General features: G+C 43.6%; 1 protein-coding gene and 1 long non-coding RNA gene across 5 annotated transcripts in view; one reads left to right on the plus strand and one right to left on the minus strand.

Moving 5' to 3' along the window:
• LOC132209816 (uncharacterized) lies at window positions 1-4,944 on the minus strand. Its single transcript, XR_009445934.1, has 4 exons — window positions 4,064-4,944; window positions 3,704-3,912; window positions 2,864-2,914; window positions 1-673 (listed from the first exon to the last, which is right to left on the minus strand). It is a non-coding gene; the product is annotated as an uncharacterized LOC132209816 (long non-coding RNA).
• The window catches only part of hecw2b (HECT, C2 and WW domain containing E3 ubiquitin protein ligase 2b), a 297,098-nt gene continuing 282,810 nt past the window's right edge, over window positions 3,117-17,404 (plus strand). For 2 of the 4 annotated variants that reach the window (XM_048533661.2, XM_048533665.2), the window contains exon 1: window positions 3,129-3,718. The gene's annotated coding sequence lies outside the window, so the exon portion shown is untranslated. Of the gene's footprint in view, window positions 3,719-17,404 lie in introns of all 4 variants that reach the window. The other 2 variants (XM_059647154.1, XR_009445933.1) reach the window with 2 other exon arrangements.

A 17,404-nucleotide genomic window follows, 5' to 3' on the forward strand; every position in this document is an offset into this window, starting at 1 on the left:
TTATATCTTTTTATTTTTCTCCACCATTAACAACCCCTTTGTCTTTTGCACTGAGTGAACTCCTCTGTCAAACGTATATATAAAAAAAGCATTTTCCAACACCTTTCAGTTCCAAAGAAATCATACGGTCTGGAAACACAATCTTTGTTTTTCACTCTGTAGATGCTGCCAGATCTGCTGAGTTTCTCCAGCAACCTCTGTGTTTGTTTTGGATTTCCAGCAACGCAGACATTTTGCTTTCTTCTGAATGATCACTGCTATGGCTTTCTCGTAAGTCCCTGATATTTCTTCCTGTTAGCGAGTTTTGAGAAGATTTGTAGCTCAGGTTGAGTTTCTGGATGTGAGTTTGCTCGCTGAGCTGGAAGTTAGTTTTCAGACGTTTCATCACCATTCTAGGTAACATCATCAGTGAGCCTCCGACGAAGCGCTGGTGTTATGTCCCGCTTTCTATTTATCTGGTTAGGTTTCCTGGGGTTGATTATGTCATTTCCTGTGTTGGTGATGTCATTTCCTGTTCCTTTTCTCAGGGGATGGTAGATTGGCTCCAAGTCAATGTGTTTGTTGTTGGAGTTCCGGTTGGAATGCCATGCTTCTAGGAATTCTCATGCGTGTCTCTGTTTGGCTTGTCCTAGGATGGATGTGTTGTCCCAATCAAAGTGGTGTCCTTCCTCATCTGTATGTAAGTATACGAGTGATAGTGGGTCATGTCGTTTTGTGGCTAGTTGATGTTCATGTTTCCTGGTGGCTAGCTTTCTACCTGTTTGTCCAATGTAGTGTATGTCACAGTTCTTGCAAGGTATTTTGTAGATGATGGTGATAATGGGAACTGCAGATGCTGGAGAATCCAAGATAATAAAGTGTGAAGCTGGATGAACACAGCAGGCCAAGCAGCATCTCACGAGCACAAAAGCTGACGTTTCGGGCCTAGACCCTTCATCAGGTCTCTGATGAAGGGTCTAGGACTGAAACGTCAGCTTTTGTGCTCCTGAGATGCTGCTTGGCCTGCTGTGTTCATCCAGCTTCACACTATTATTTTGTAGATGACATTCGTTTTGCTTGTGTCTGTAAAGAGTCTTCTAAGTTCATTAGCTGCTGTTTTAGTGTGTTGGTGGGTTTGTGGGCTACCCGGATGCCAAGTGGTCCGAGTAGTCTGGCAGTCATTTCCAAAATGTCTTTGATGTAGGGGAGAGTGGTTATGGTTTCTGAGCCCGTTTTGTCTGTTTGTTTGGGTTTGTTGCTGAGAAATCGGCGGACTGTGTTCTTTGGGTACCCGTTCTTTTTGAATACGCTGTATAGGTGTACTTCCTATATGCTCTACCCTCTATTGTCTCTTCTCTAAGGGTTGTGATTTGAAACTGTACTTCAGAATTTGTGTGTATAATTTAGACTGATGTTCTATAAATCATGATTCTGGTTTGTGTTCATACTCTAATGTACAACTATTTGAAGTGACCAGGGTCGCACATCTTCAAGCAAGATTGCTGGACACATTAACTGGTAATTTGTGTTATTCCAGTTTGTGAGGTCTTGCTATGTGGCATATTTTAAACATTATTTTATTTTGAAGAAACGCACTCACTTGTTGGTAAATGCTACAGTTATTTGGTACACGTGCCACAATAACCTAATTGTTCAAAGACTGGATGATGAAGAAAAGTTGGACGAGGGACTATGGAATTCACATACTGTGAATGCTGGAGAAACTCAGCAGGCCTGGTAGCTCCCGTGAAGAAAGAAACGGAGTTCACGTTTCGAGTCCAGTATGATTCTTCTTCAGAACCAACAGAATTCTGTATTCGCCTCCTTCAAATACTGTCATTGTATCTCGACAGAGCTTCAGTTTCATATTCCAGCTGCAGGTTAGCGCTACCTACGAGTGGAGGTGCCGGTGTTGGACTAGGGTAGAGAGAATCATAGCTAACATGGTAATAGTCCAACAGGTTTACTTGAAATCGCAAGCCTTTGGAATCACTTCACCTAATGAAAGAGCAGCACTTCGAAAACTTGTGATTTCAAATAAACCTACCGGACTAGAGCCTGATGCTGTGTGACATCTTGAACTCGTGCACTATTATCTTAGCGCAGGAGGTGGCAGAACAATTAAGGTAGCACAAGCTGATACAAGTCTTCCTTTGAAATGAACGTCATGATACTGTATTTTGTAAGCTTCAACTTTATAATACATATAATCCATGGAGATAAGTAGGTCTGCCTACCCAGTAATTTATCTGTCTCCCCAGTGAGTTAGAACTTTAGCACTGATTTATATTTAGGGATGATTGTAAATATATATTGACTGCGGCCCTTGGTAGCACCCTCCAATTTTCCTGTTCCTTCTTGTGTTAAGGTATTTGGCCTTCATGTGATCACTCCCAGTTATACTAGGCCATGGGAATTTAATAAAGGGGTGGAAATGCTCTCCACTGTGCCAGGGTTGCGTGTGTTTGTTGCTTATTCTGTTCTACCTCTGTCTTCCCTTTACTGTTCAAACTATTCTCGTAGGGCACCTGTTCGACTTTCTGGTAAACGGGCTGCTCTCTGATGAACGGTCTAGGCCCGAAACGTCAGCTTTTGTGCTCCTGAAATGCTGCTTGGCCTGCTGTGTTCATCCAGCCTCACATTTTATTATCTTGGATTCTCCAGCATCTGCAGTTCCCATTATCTCTGCTGCAATTTATGTTGGTCACTGGCTGGATTAACTTCACAGCTGCACATTTTACAGTGAGGGAAATGGATGGCCAACTCTACAGAAAGGACTGAGAGCCGATTAAGGAAAACCCAGTAATTTGGTGCCCTAATCCCTTGTGGGCACTATCCTTGCAATCTTCACCCTGCATAAAACACAGGCGACGGTGCTACTCACCAGCCCTTCGATCTGGTCTGATCTGAATGGCGATGCGTCTTTTCTGGAAACCTGAAACAAGATAAAGCTGCGGGATCATACTGTAAATCTCCACCTGCTGCATCACGGTTATTTCTCTTCCCTTCACACCCCCCACCCCATCCCCTCGGAAAAGATGGGAAGAGCCCCCTCCCCTGCATTTCCAGTCACAGAGGGGCTCTAGCCGCGTCTGAAAGCCCCTTCTATCCGTGCACTGAAGCTTGCCGACCCTTTGACAGCCGCTGGAGTGTGGTCTTGGCGAAGTGGGAGGAGCCCTCCCGCCCCCTGTGTGAATGACACACAGGAATCCCGCCCAAACCTGGACCCCGGCTGCTTGAATGTAGGGAGAAGGGAAAGAGAGAGAGACAGGAGGCCGAGAGCAACTCGGCTGGGCTGCAGAGAGACCGCGGCGGCGTCTGCTTGGGGATGAGGAGCCGGCCGTGACCCGACGTCGGGAGAAGGAGGTGGGAACAGCGGCGAGGCAAACATGCTGCAGCAGAAAACAGGCGGCGGGCATGGGGGGGACGATTCCCGAACACCTCCAGCGGAAGATCTGCATCGCTTGCAATAACGACGAGCCCGGGATGTATATATTTCTCCCTCGATTTTAGAGCAAAGAAAAAGGAAGGAGGGAGGGAGGGAGTGTGTGTGTGCGGACAAAGTAAGACCAGTTGGGAGCATTAGAATTAGAAACCCAGTCTGAAGGCTGCGGGAAGAGGGACTGAAGCCTGTTAGCAGCCGCATTGAGTGCTGCTGGAGACGGAAAGACTTCCTGCGTCTTCCTGAGATTGCTGGGCTGCTCGGGATGACAGGATTGAGTACATCTTTCTCCCTGAGGTAAGTAATCGCTCCATTCCAACTCCATCCCTCACTCCCGGTCTGTCGGTGAATCTGATGCAGGATCTGAGGCCGGAGTTTCCTCCTCTCCTGGTCCTGGGGGAAGTCTCTCTGGGATAGTCCCCGGGCCTGGGATCGGCGACGGGAGAGAAACTTGCAACAGATCGCCGTCCCTAACCAGAGCGGCCGGCATTCTGCAATTATCAATAAGATACATATATATAAAAATAATATTTAATGACGTGTTTTTGAATCAGTTCTGATGTGAAAGGGTTTTTGTCCAGGTATTTTTGTGGATCCCATCTGTATCACTCCTCCCTCCAGTGGTATTCGGGTGGTGCTCACCTGTTTTTTTCCGAAAAGATGTTTTTATTTTGGCTCGCCTGTGTTAGCCCACCTTCGTGGCCCCGCCTCGTCCCCGGAGCGGGGTTTGGTTGTGTCTAGGGAGGTGGGGAGCCTTTGGTTGTGTCCAGACAATGCGACATTGGTTTGGAGCTATCCCCCCTCCGTCCCCACCCCCTCCGGCAGCGACTCCTCCGTCACATCACCTCACAGCTGTTTACACAGACCGCCGCGTTATCGCGCTGCTGGCCGGGCTTCGGGGAGGTGGCGGAAAGGACGAAGTGGGGTTGTCGCGCCGCTGGGGAGGTAAAACAGTCTCCCGTCGAGTTGGTAAATAATCCACCGGCTTCACTCGCCTTCAGGGACTCTCTCTCCACTCGCCCTCATTGGGCGCCTCGGGCAGACCAGTGCCTAAACGCAATAATAACATCTTTCTGATATAGTGGTGGAGGTTTCCCCTTGGGGTGTGTTGCTTCATCTGGCGTGTAAATAGTCAATCGTCCCGTCTCCACGAACTTTGACAGGGTTGATCACACCATCCAGTGACAGGGTTTTCTTGCAGCAGCACCCGCCACCGTCCTTACGCCTGGCAGTAAAATCACCTGCAATGCTTTCTCTTTCCTTGCACTGCAACCTCTGGTGCTTTCGTAGAAGTAATCTTTTATCTCCTGTTTCTACGACATTCTGTACCTTGACGACATTACACACCAGTCTTTGCTTCCATTGACAGCAACACTCGGCTCTATCAGTTTTCTCAAATACTGTTGCAGTATTAGATTGCCTGTTCAACATTGAGAGCTGGATGGGCGGAAATTTCCTTCCATTAACTATGAAACCACCTCTTGCTTGGAACTCTGTTCCCTAGCTACCAATTCCATCTCTAGCCTGACAACTATTCAGGGCTGAAGCAGACTGATCAGAAATACTTGATTTTGGCAGGAGGTCCCAACCCACATACCTGCACCCTCCCCAATTCTTACTTCTAATGCTGCCCAACTCCATCTCTGCCTCGGCTAATCTCTTGCCAAACATTTTATCACCACATTCTGGAATGCCTCAACTCGGCGAATGCTGAAACCCTCATCCATGCCTCTGTTATCTCTACTCTTGACTACTAATTCTTGGCAAGCTTCCCACATTCTACCCTCTGTAAACTCAAAGTCATTCAAATCTATGCTGTCTGTTTCCTATCAAATTTCTTTCACTGATCATTCCTTTGATTGCTGTTTCTGCTTAAGCAGCACCTCATATTTTAGAATTCTTCTTAGCCTTGTTTTCAAATCTCTCCATGACTTCGACTTTCACTGTCTAATTTCTTCTCACTCTGGGATAGCTGAACTCATGGCCTGTTGAGCATCCCCAATTTTAATTGTTTCAAAGTTGGGGAACATACCATGCTTCAAACATAACATCTGGAATTCCCGATCTAAAACCCTGCGACACACCTTAGAACTTACCTCTTTGATAATCACTCCTAATGTCTCAATCACTAATGACTCAGTCACCCCATGACTCAGTGTCAAATTTGAGCCAGTGGTTAGCACTGCTGCCTCACAATACCGGTGACTTAGGTTTGATTCCAGCCGCGGGCAACTGTGTGGAGGTTGCATGTTATCCCTATGTCTGCGTGAGTTTCTGCTGGATGCTCTGGTTTCCTCCCATAGTCAACAGATGTGCAAGTTAGGTGGCCTGGCTATACTAAAATCCCCGATTGTGACAAGGGATGGGCTGGCGAGATGGATTAACAATGGGGGATGCTGTATCTGGTTGGGATGCTGTTCAGACAGTCGGCTCAGACTCGATGGGCAAATAGCCTCTGTCTGCGCAGTAGGGATTCTATGAAATTTTTGCTTTAGTGAAGAATTTTAGGACATTTTACTATATTAAAGGTACTACGTAAATGCAAGTTTAGTTTGATTGGACCATTAGTTTGTTATGTTAGCAGTGCACTTAAGTGGGCTCTTGTGGTGCTGTAAAGTGAAAGAAAAACAGAATGTGCTGCAACTACTTAACTGGTCAAGCAGCTTTTGTGGACAGTGATGTGACCCTGTTAAGTTTAAAAGATTTAGATTCCCAGTGATGGTCTGAAAGGAATTGCACAAAATATAATATTTCAAAACTCTTACTGGAACAAACAAACTAAAATCAACATTGATCAAATATTATTTAGGCAACCAATACTCTGAACTGCAGACAAACCACCCTTTATGTCCATTTTAATATACTGAAAAATTCCTTGCCAGAGTTATACTTGCAGCATCCTCTCCATAGAATCTTAATTCTTTTGTACAGGAAATGTAAGAATAGGTGTAGGTCATTCAGCCGCTGAGTCTGTGCTGCCTTTTAAAATGACTGATCGAACATCAGTGTCTTTTACCCATGTTATCCCCAAACCATCTGTGCCATTCAGAATCAAAAAAATGACCAACTTCTACTTTAATGATACTCAAAGTCTCAGCTTCCACAGCCCTCTGGGGCGGATTAATCACCCTCATTAATGGAATATTGTCCTTACCTTGGCCCTAAATGGCATCACTTATTATTATTTTGTGCTCCCTGGTTCAAGACTCCCTCTTACTTGCATCTACCCTGTCAATTCCTTTGAGTATTTTGTAGGATTTCAGTAAGATCTGTTACTCTTTGAAACTCTAGAGAAGACCAGTCCAGTTTGCCCAATCTCTTGTCACAGGACAAACCTGCCATCCTGGAAGCAGGTCTGATGAATCTTTGTGGCACTCCATCTATGGCATAGATAAAGGAGACCGAAGTTGGACGCAGTGCTCCAGGTGTGATCTAACCAAGCTCCTATATAATTGAAGCAAGACTTTACTATTCCTGGACTGAAATCCTCTTGAGATGAAGGCTCATCTTCCATTTGGCTTCTTAACAGCTTGCTGCACCTGCATCTTAGCCTTCAGTGATTTAGTTAGAAAGACACCCTTCACACATCTATACCTCCAACTCTCTTACCATTCGACAAGTAGCCTGCACAACTGTTCTTCTGTCCAAAACCTCTCCTCCTCCTTAAGGACAGGGTTGTGCTTAGCTGTGATGTAATGTACAGTTGATCCTGTCTCTTGTTGTCATCAATTTTACTTAATCATCATAAGACAGCAAAAGTAAGTTTCTGCATGACAGGTCTGAACAAGAAAATTATGTATGCAGTGGAGTGAGAATACTGCACAACATAAAACATGAAAATGGTTAAACAAAGCCTTCAGTAAAGGCAATACTCTGGATAAGAAATGCTCTGATTTAAACATTTGTTAAAAGCTCATAATGTTGAAATCTACAAAACAAAATATTTCAAATCCCTAGAAAATTAATTTACATTCTTCTGGCATTTGCAAACTGCCATTGCTCGAAAAGTTAGTTACCTGGTGGCAATATTATTCATTGGTACAATTCAAATTAATTGTTTTGGCTGACAATAATAGACTTGACATCGACATTCTGTTTTAATATCACTGACCTTACATGATGCATTAGTTGACCGTCAACTTGCTTGGCAATTGCCAGTTCTGTTCAGATCTAGAAATTGGCTGGCATTCCTTTTGTTATTGATTTAAAGCACAGAGATATGCTTGACATAACTCAGTGAGTGCAGTATGTTCTTCACATTGATGGTCAAAACTGAACATTGCAAAGCAGTATTCTCATCTTTTTAATGCTGTGTTCTTCTCAAAGGGATGACTATATTTTTTAACTACTAGCCTTAACTGTTCATTCTTTGGGTTTTAATATTGTGATTTCTTTTCTACAGAAGGAGTGGGATGAAAAATACATATTCTCCATCACATTTAGCAGTATATTTTTCATTAGTAGACTTAAAGAGTATGTAAACTGTAATTCCATTGTGAAGTATTTTGCCTCCGAATCACAAGGATTGGGCGAGCGATGGCCTAGTGGTGTTATTGCTGGACTATTAATCCAGAGACCCAGGTAATGTTCTGGGGAGCTGGGTTCAAATCCCACCACAGGCAGATGGTGGAATTTAAATTCAATAAAAATATATGGACTTAAGAATCTAATGATAACCTTGATGTCAATTGTTGAAAAAACCCATCTGGTTCACTAATGTTCTTTAGGGAAGGAAACTGCCATCCTTACCTGGTCAGGCCTACATGTGATTTCAGACCCACAGCAATGTAGTTAACTGTCAACTGACCTTTGGGCATTTAGGGATGGGCAAAAAATGCTGCGTGCCCAGTGACACCCTCATCCCGTGAATGAATTTTTAAAAAAATTAGGTTTATGTCCAACATGAGGTCTTGACAATCTAAAATATCCTGTGGCACAATATCAAAGAAGAGCAGAGGAGTTATCTCAGGTGGCTTGTTCTATATTTATCAATGATTTCTTAAACACATGGATAAAATGTGTATACACACACAGGTGTCCCTACACCATAAACTGAAAGAGAACTGTCCATTTATTCTCTCCTGCCAGCATTGATTGACAATGAATATTGTCATATAGAGTTTAATGGTTCTAAATCAAATTGATCTGAGGTTAGTAAATTTGCGGATTACACCAAAATTAGTGGTATAGTCAACAGTGAAGAAGGCAATCTAAGATTAGAAAGGGATCTTGATCAATTGAGCCAGTGGACTGAGGAGTGGCAAATGGAATTTAATTTGGATATTGCGAGCTAATGTATTTTGGTAAAACGAACAAGAGCAGGACTTATACTGTTTATGGTAAGGCCTTGGGTAGTGTTATTGAACAGAGAAGCTGAAGGGTTCAGGTACGTAGCTCTTTGAGAGTTGTGTCACAGGTGGACAGAATGGTTGTGAAGGCATTTAGCACACTGGCCTTCCTTGTTCAGACCATTGAGTGTAGGAGTTGGGATATTGTGATGAGGTTGTACAGGACATAGGTGAGGCCACTTTTGGAGCACTGTGTACAGCTCTGGTCGCTTTGCTATAGGAAGGATATTATTAAATTGAAGAGCGTTCAGAAAAGATTTACCAGCATGTTGCTGGGACTAGAAGGTTTGAGTTATAAGGAAAGGCTTGGTAGCCTGGGGCTTATTTCACTGCAGCTTAGGAAGTTGAGGGCTGACTTTGTAGATGTTTACAAAATCATTAGAAGTCTGATTAAGATGAATAGCACAGATCTTTTCCCTCAGGTGGGCGAGTTCCAAAGTAGGGGGCATATTTTTAAGATGAGAGGAGAAGGATTTAAAAAGGACCTGAGGGGCAACTTTTTTGCACAAAGGGTGGTTCGTACATGGAATGAACTGCCAGAGGAAGTGGTAGATGCTTGTAGTTAGAACATTTAAAAGACATTTGGATAGGCACATGAATAGGAAAGATTTGGAAGGATATGGGCCAAATGAGGGAAATGGGACTAGTTTGGTTCAGAAAGCTTGGTTGGCATGGACGAGTTGGACCGAAGGGTCAGTTTCTGTGCTATATGACGTTGAGATGGTCTTGTGACCAAGTCATACATGCAAAAGCTAAAACTGTACTTTGTGATACAACTATCCAGGCTTCATTGTGGAAAATTTTCTAGCCCTGATATTTGTAAAGAGTTCAATTTTCTGTATAATCTGACATAATATATTTCTCAATACAGTCAATGGCCAGATTGTTTTTCAGAAGAATGTTAGAATTTGTTTCACAAGCTATGACTGTGAATCAGAAGACATTAAATGAAAAAAGGAGCATGTATGCTGGAAATCAGAAACAAAAACAGAAATTGCTGGAAAAATGCAGGCCATGTGATGACAAGGTCTGTGATAATGGGAACTGCAGATGCTGGAGGATCCAAGATAATAAAATGTGAGGCTGGATGAACACAGCAGGCCCAGCAACATATCAGGAGCACAAAAGCTGACATTTCGGGCCTAGACCCTTCATCAGAGATGGGGATGGGGTGAGGGTTCTGGAATAAATAGGGAGAGAGGGGGAGGCGGACCGAAGATGGAGAGAAAAGAAGATAGGTGGAGAGGAGAGTATAGGTGGGGAGGTAGGGAGGGGATAGGTCAGTCCAGGGAAGACGGACCGGTCAAGGAGGTGGGATGAGGTTAGTAGGTAGGAGATGGAGGTGCGGCTTGGGGTGGGAGGAAGGGATGGGTGAGAGGAAGAACAGGTTAGGGAGGCAGAGACAGGTTGGACTGGTTTTGGGATGCAGTGGGTGGAGGGGAAGAGCTGGGCTGGTAGTGTGGTGCAGTGGGGGGAGGGGACGAACTGGGCTGGTTTTGGGATGTGGTGGGGGAAGGGGAGATTTTGAAGCTGGTGAAGTCCACATTGATACCATTGGGCTGCAGGGTTCCCAAGCGGAATATGAGTTGCTGTTCCTGCAACCTTCGGGTGGCATCATTGTGGCACTGCAGGAGGCCCATGGTCTAGTGTGTTAGGATTGGGGTAAGAGCATGAGTGAAAAAAGAAATTCTGTTCAAGAATCCTTGGGAACCTTGTGGCCTTCGGGATCCAGTATTGAATTCAGTAATCTTAGGGCTTGGAGCACCTTCTCCTGTGTCCTTAACCCAACCGCATACACCAGACCTTGTCATCACATGGTTTGCTACCATGTCCACCACTTGAGGACCCGAGGCAGACCTTTATCTTTGTCTGCTAAACTGTCTGTTTTTTTTTCTTTCTTTCTCTCCAGGTTCCATCTCCACCAAGTCCTTTATGCCTTACTGCCTCTCCCCACTCCATCTTCAGCATGTATACCAATATTTTCCTAGCTAGAATCAGTTCTGAAGGAAGGTCACTGGACCTTTCTTATTAACTGTGCTTTCTATCCACAGATGCTACCAGACATGCTGAATTTTTCCAGCATCTTCTGTTTTTGATTCAGAAGACATCACCCTGGCTGCATTGCTTATTAGAGCGAGGCTTGAACCCACAACCTTCTGACTCTAGCACAGGAGCACCACTACAGCTGACAGCCCTTATTTTTGCAATCTGTTAATGACACATATTCAAGAGTCTCAAGGCTTTCAAATAAAAAGACACAATGCTGTTGGTATGCCAGAGCTAGTTGATTATGGTGAATAATCTGATACACCTTCTAAGAGTGTGGATAGCATCCAGATTTGGGACACATTTTGACAGCTTGTCTTCAATTGTTAAAATGTAAAACAAGCCCATGGTCTTAGAAACAATGAATTTAAAATTGAGTGCAATGTGTTAAATTAGCACTTGCTAATTTTATAAATCTGCGCCCTCCTTCTGATCTATTCCTATATCTTTTGCTAATTTCAAGAAACTAAAAGCTTCAGACAAATTACAAGTAAAAGAAGGAAATTGGAAAATAATCTTTAAAGATTGAAATAATTTAATTCGAAAATTAAGAAGATTACACACAGCATTTATGTTTGGAGCTTAATTGTGAAGTCATTTAAGTTGTTTCCAGTCAGAGTTGAATGTAGGGTAGGAGATGCATAACTGTACAGCGATACACAATGACAACCTCTGTTCAGAGGGAATGATTTTTTTTCTGTGGACTAGTGAAGGATCTCCGTGACATCAAACCACTCCCTCTCACTGCAGGATTTTGTTTTGTTAGGAGACTGGCTAGGAAGAAATACAGGAGAGCAGGAGTCCAGTCTCCTTGATTGTTTTTCAGTTTTCCAGGTTGTGGAGATAGTTGCTCAGTACTGCATTAATATGTCACTCTGGCTGCATTGCTTATTAGAGCGAGGCTTGAACCCACAACCTTCTGAATCTAGCATAGGAGCACCACTACAGCTGACAGCCCTTATTCTTGCAATCTGTTAATGACACATCTTCAAGAGTCTCAAGGCTTTCAAATAAATAGACACTGATATTTGAAGCAATGCAATGCTGTTAGTATGCCAGATCTAGATGATTATGGTGATTAAGGTCAGCTGGAGCTGCATGCAGATCTTTTGCATGCTTCACACTATTAAGCCAGTGCAGATTATATTTTTCTCTTTTTTTTAAACAATGTATTCTTTCCCTTTATATACTGTTTTGCATTTGCTCTTGCGATCATATTATTACATTCATCAGTTCTCTTTCAGTTGCTGCCATGAATTCTCTCTCTGTCGCTTCCAGGAGTTCTCTGTCTGTTGCTTTGATCAGTTCTCTTAAATGCTGTTCTGTGTTTGGACTTTTTCTTCTGCTTTGGTCTTCCCTCTTGCTCTTTCTTCCTTCGCATTGAGTGATATGTTATGCTATCACAAAGGGCAATTTTCATGTATTGATTTGGTGTCCTAAGCTTCCAGCTGACCATAGACCATGGCACAGTATCACTTTATGCAGTTTTAACACAGACTGCTGCATTGTTACAGTGTTCTATGAATTGTTACTGATTATGCTTTAATTAAACTTACACGTTTTCCTTTTTAATATTGTGCTATGCCAGCATTTCAGCCAGTCATAAACAGCAAAATGTGTGCATTAGTCTCCTTTATAGCCATTTTGCAGAATAAATACATGCAAAGAAAAATTATAATTTTGTCTATTATTTTGTTTTGAACAATTCCTGAATACAATTTACATAAATAGTATTGACAGTGCCAAAAATAATTGGAAAACAACAATAAGTTTACAAAGAAGACATTTTGGGAAAAATAGTATATAATATATTTACACTTTCTTTGTATCCAACATACTGGGTAAGCATTCAGACAAGGAATTTTACACTAAGGTGTTGATGCTGTTCTGGTGACAAAGGTTGGAAGTGGGGAGGAGTGGGGAGTGGGTCCACCATAGTGTGATGTGGAGGCTCCTAATCAAGCCATTAATGAGCTGAGGTTGAGACTTTCGCTGCTGTCTGGGAGGGAATCTTGCCTCTGTCAGCTGCTGTCTGGTCCTAACAGTGCCTCGGAGTGAAGGCCACTGTTAGGACTGGAGCCAGTTTCCAGTGGATGGTATCAGTGGAGCTGGATATCAAGGTTGTACGTGGAGGTTTCTATGGAGCCAGTCTGTCTAGCCCAATGAGGATGGTGAAAGTTATAATTAGGGGAACACCGTGTGGGAGCTATATTGAGCATTGGATTCTTGAGTAGGGTAAGTTCTCTTGTCACCTCTTCTCCCCCCAAAAGACCTTAGTAAACCAGATGGATTTTTACATTTGACAGTGGTTGCATGGCCACTGCCTTAGGCTAGCTTTTCGTTCCAGATTTTTAAATTAATTTCAAATTTTACCATTTGTTGTTGTGGCATGCAAACCCATGTGGATATGTCAATGTGAGTGGGGAGAATGAGCAAACAGACTGTCGCACTGTGGTAGAGGGAACCATTCATGTGGAGGAGAGAAAAGAGAAATATAATTGTAGTTGGAGATAACATAGTCAGGAGGAATACATCGTTCTCTGTGGCCAGGATTGAGAATCCTGAAGGCTGTGTTGCCTGCCCGGACTCAGGATGTCTCAACTGGGCTGCAGAGGAACTTGGTGTGGGAGGGGAAAATCCAGTTGTTGTGGTCTATGTACTTACCAATGCTATAGGTAGAATGAGGAAAGAGGTTCTGCTGATAGAATGTGAGCAGATAGGAGCTAAATTAGAAAGCAGAACCAAAAAAGGTAAATGTATGGATCAGTACTTGAACCATGAGAAAGTGAGCACTGGGTCGATAAGATTAAAGTGGTAAATGCATGGCTGAAAGATTGGTGTGGGAGAAACGGGTTCAAATTCATGGGACATCCGCAGCAGTACTGGAGAAGGGATTGTATAGAAAATTATGTAAAAATTTAAAAGGGAGGGGAGCTTAGCTGAGATTGTTAAATTTTCCAGAATAAATAATGGGACAGAGAATGTGGAAAGGGGTCAGAAATCCAACTTCAGGCACAGCAGATAAGGGGTCAACTGAGTAGAGGAGCAGTCAACACAGGACTTGAGGGTGTTGTACTTAAATACCTGCTGTATACAAAACAAGGTAAATAAGCTGGTAGCGCAGAGCGAAATTGGTGATTATGATGTTGTGGGTATCTGAGACGTGGCTGCAAGGGGATCAAGCCAGGTGCTAAATATCCAGGATACACTATCTAAAGGACAGATGAGGGGCTGGGGTGTTACCTTGTTATTGAAAAATGAAATGAAACTGCCAAAAAGAAGTAATATAGATTTGGAGGATGTAGAATCTGTGTGGATAGAGTTGAGGAACAGCAAAGGAACTAAAGATCCTGATGAGAGTTATGTATAAGCCTCCGAGCAGTAGTCAGGATGTAGGTGAGGGTGGATGTTGGACCACTGGAAAATGAGGCTGGAGAAATAGTCATGGAGAACAAAGAAATGGCAGAGGAACCGAATGGATACTTTACATCAGTTTATACAGTGAAAGACACCAACAGCATACCAGAATTTTCAGAGTCAGGAGGCAGAGGTGAATGTAGTGGTCATCACTAAGGAGAACGTGCTGAGAAAGCTGAGAGGTTTGAAGGTAGATAAATTACCTGGACCAGATGGACTACACTCCAGAGTTCTGAAGGAGGAAGCTGAAGAGATTTTGGAGGCATAGGTGGTGATATTTTCAGGAATCATTGGTGTCAGGGTGGATCCCAGAGGACTCAAAAATGACTAAAGTAACGTCCTGTTTAAGAAGGGATGGTGGCAGGAAGGTAGGATCCAATAGGCAGGTTACCCTGGCCCGAGTCATTTGTGACATTTTAGAGCCCATTATTAAGAATGAGAATGTGGAGTACTCAGAAGTGCACGGTAAAATAGGGCTGAGTCAACTCAGCTTTGGAAAGGGTTGATATAATGTGGTGCTGGAGGAACACAGCAGGCCAGGGAGCAGCAGAATATTAGGAGAGTGGATGTTTTGGGCTTAGACCCTTCATCAGGACTTGGGACAGTGAAGGCAGCTCTGAAATAAGTCAAGGGAAGAGTGGTGGGGCTGGGGGAAGGTAAGTGGGATGGTGATTGGTGGATGCAGGTAGGGGTAGTGGAGATTAGTCAGTGAGAAGGGTAGAGCGGATAGGTGGGAAAGGAGATGAACTCCTTGACTTGAGACTACTTGTCCATCTCCTTCCCCACCTATTGATTTGCCCCACCGTTCCCACTGACCAATCTCCACCACCCCTACCTGCATTACCAGTTGCCATTCCCACCTACCTTCCTCCAACCTCACCCCTCTTCCCTGTATATGTTTCCTAGCTCCCTTCTTCTTCCCAAGTCCTGATGAAGGGTCTAGGCCCAAAACATTGACTCTTCTGCTCCTCTGGTGTTGCCTGGCTTACTGTGTTCCTCCAGCTCCACACTATATTGACTCTGACTCCAGCATCTGCAGTGCTTGCTATCTTTGGCTTTGAAACAGGTTGGCCATGCCTAAATATGTTAGAATTATTTGAGGAGGCAATGAGCAAGTTAGACAAAGGAGAGCCAGTAGATGTAATCTATTTGGATATCTAGAAGATCTTGGACAAGTTGTGATGTAGGAGACTGCTAAATGTGGTGAGAGTCTATGCTGTTGGGGCAAAGTACTGGCATTTTTTTCTCAAGGATTGGTTGACTGGCGATAAAGGGGTCCTTTTCAGGATGATAGCCAGTGAAGCATAGAGTTCCGCAGGGGTCTGTGTTGGGACTGAAGTAACTCCACAGAGGCCATTGTCCCGTCACCTAGTCAGCATTTATTTACACATAGAAAATCCTTGACATTGATCCAGCTCCCTCAGAGTCAGCTGTCAAAATGAACAGGTTGTCTGACACTCCATGTTTTCATCTGTCAGCCAGGGCTCCCTGACTGTGGCTGCTAATCTGGTCCAATCAGGGAACTCTTATTCTATGGGTCCATCTGGCTGACCTTGTTACCATCTCTACAAAGACCACAGATATTCATGTTATGCATTAATGATCTGGATGAAAGAACTGAGGGCATTGTTGCTAATTTACAGATGACACAGAAATAGATGGAGAGGGAGTGATAGTGTTGAGGAAGCAATAGGTCTTGGACAGACTAGGAAAGTGGGCAAAGAAGTGGCAGATAGAATATGATATGAGAAAATGTGACGTTATGCACTTTGGTACGATGAATAGAGGTATAGATTATTTTCTAAATGGCGGAAATCTGAAGCAAATCTGAGCCCTGAGACTGTATTTGGCTCTGGTCAGAGTGCATTTTGAATATTGTGGGCAATTTTGGTTTCCTTATCTAAGGAAGGATGCGCTTGTGTTGGAAACTGTCTGGAGGAGGTTCGCAAGAATGATCCTGGGGTTGAAGGGCCTGGCATATGAGAAGTAGTTGAGGCCTCTGTATCTGTACTTGATGGAGTTTAGAAGGATGAGGGGGGATCTGATCGAAACTCACAGAATAACCGAGAGGTCTGGATAGAGTGGACATGGAGACTAGAACCTAAGCTCAGAGTGAAGAGATGATCCTTTGGAAGTGAGATGAGGGGGAATTTCTTCAGAGGGTGGGTAATCTGTGAAGCTCATTGCCACAGAGGGCATTGGAGGCCAAGCCATTGAGTGTGTTAAAGACAGAATCATGTAAGTTCTTAATTGATTAGGAGATCATGGATTGGATTAGATTAGATTCCCTACAGTGTGGAAACAGGCCCTTTGGCCCAACAAGTCCACACTGCCCCTTGAAGCATCCCACCCAGACCCAAGCCCCTGTAACCCACACACCCCTGAACACTACGGGCAATTTTAGCATGGCCAATCCACCGAGCCTGCACATCTTTGGACTGTGGTAGGAAACCCACGCAGACACAGGGAGAATATGCAAACTTCACGCAGATAGTCGCCCGAGGCTGGAATTGAACCCAGGTCCCTGGTGCTGTGAGGCTACAGTGCTAACCACTGAGCCACCGTGCCGCCCCATGAAGGCAGGAGAATGGGATTGAGAAATATATCAACCGTGACCAAATGGCAGAGATGGCCTAATGGCCCAATCCTGTTTCTATGTCTTATGGTCTTATGTCTGCGGAATTTTAACTTGGGAATTCTTGATTCCGAGCCTAGAGGCCACCACTACACCACCAGATCCCCTATTTTAAAACATGAATTAAGTATGAACAGAAAAAACCTATTATGTTTATAAGGAACACATTGAAAGAAACCAGAGTGAAGCATGAAGTGAATGGTGTCACATTGGAACAAATTGATGTTTTTGTATTAAGGGCAAGTGATAGCAGAAGTTGTCAGATCTTGTGTAGAAGTTTGGATTAGGATAAAGATGATCAGACGTAATTTTGGGAAGGTGAAACGTGTGGACAACTAGCTAAAACAGGCGTGTAACAACAAAAGAACTGAAGATGCTACATTCTGTCCACTTTCCTGTATGCTTTGGAAACCCTGGAGAATAAATAAAACTGGAGAAGAAAATAAAGGCCTTTGAAATGTGAGTGCTAATATACATGCTAAAAAGTCCATATATAGACTGTAAGACAGGGGTACTAGAAATTATAAGAGCAAAAAT

This window comes from Stegostoma tigrinum, chromosome 7 (assembly GCF_030684315.1).
Source record: "Stegostoma tigrinum isolate sSteTig4 chromosome 7, sSteTig4.hap1, whole genome shotgun sequence".
Classification (NCBI taxonomy): Eukaryota; Metazoa; Chordata; class Chondrichthyes; order Orectolobiformes; family Stegostomatidae; genus Stegostoma; species Stegostoma tigrinum.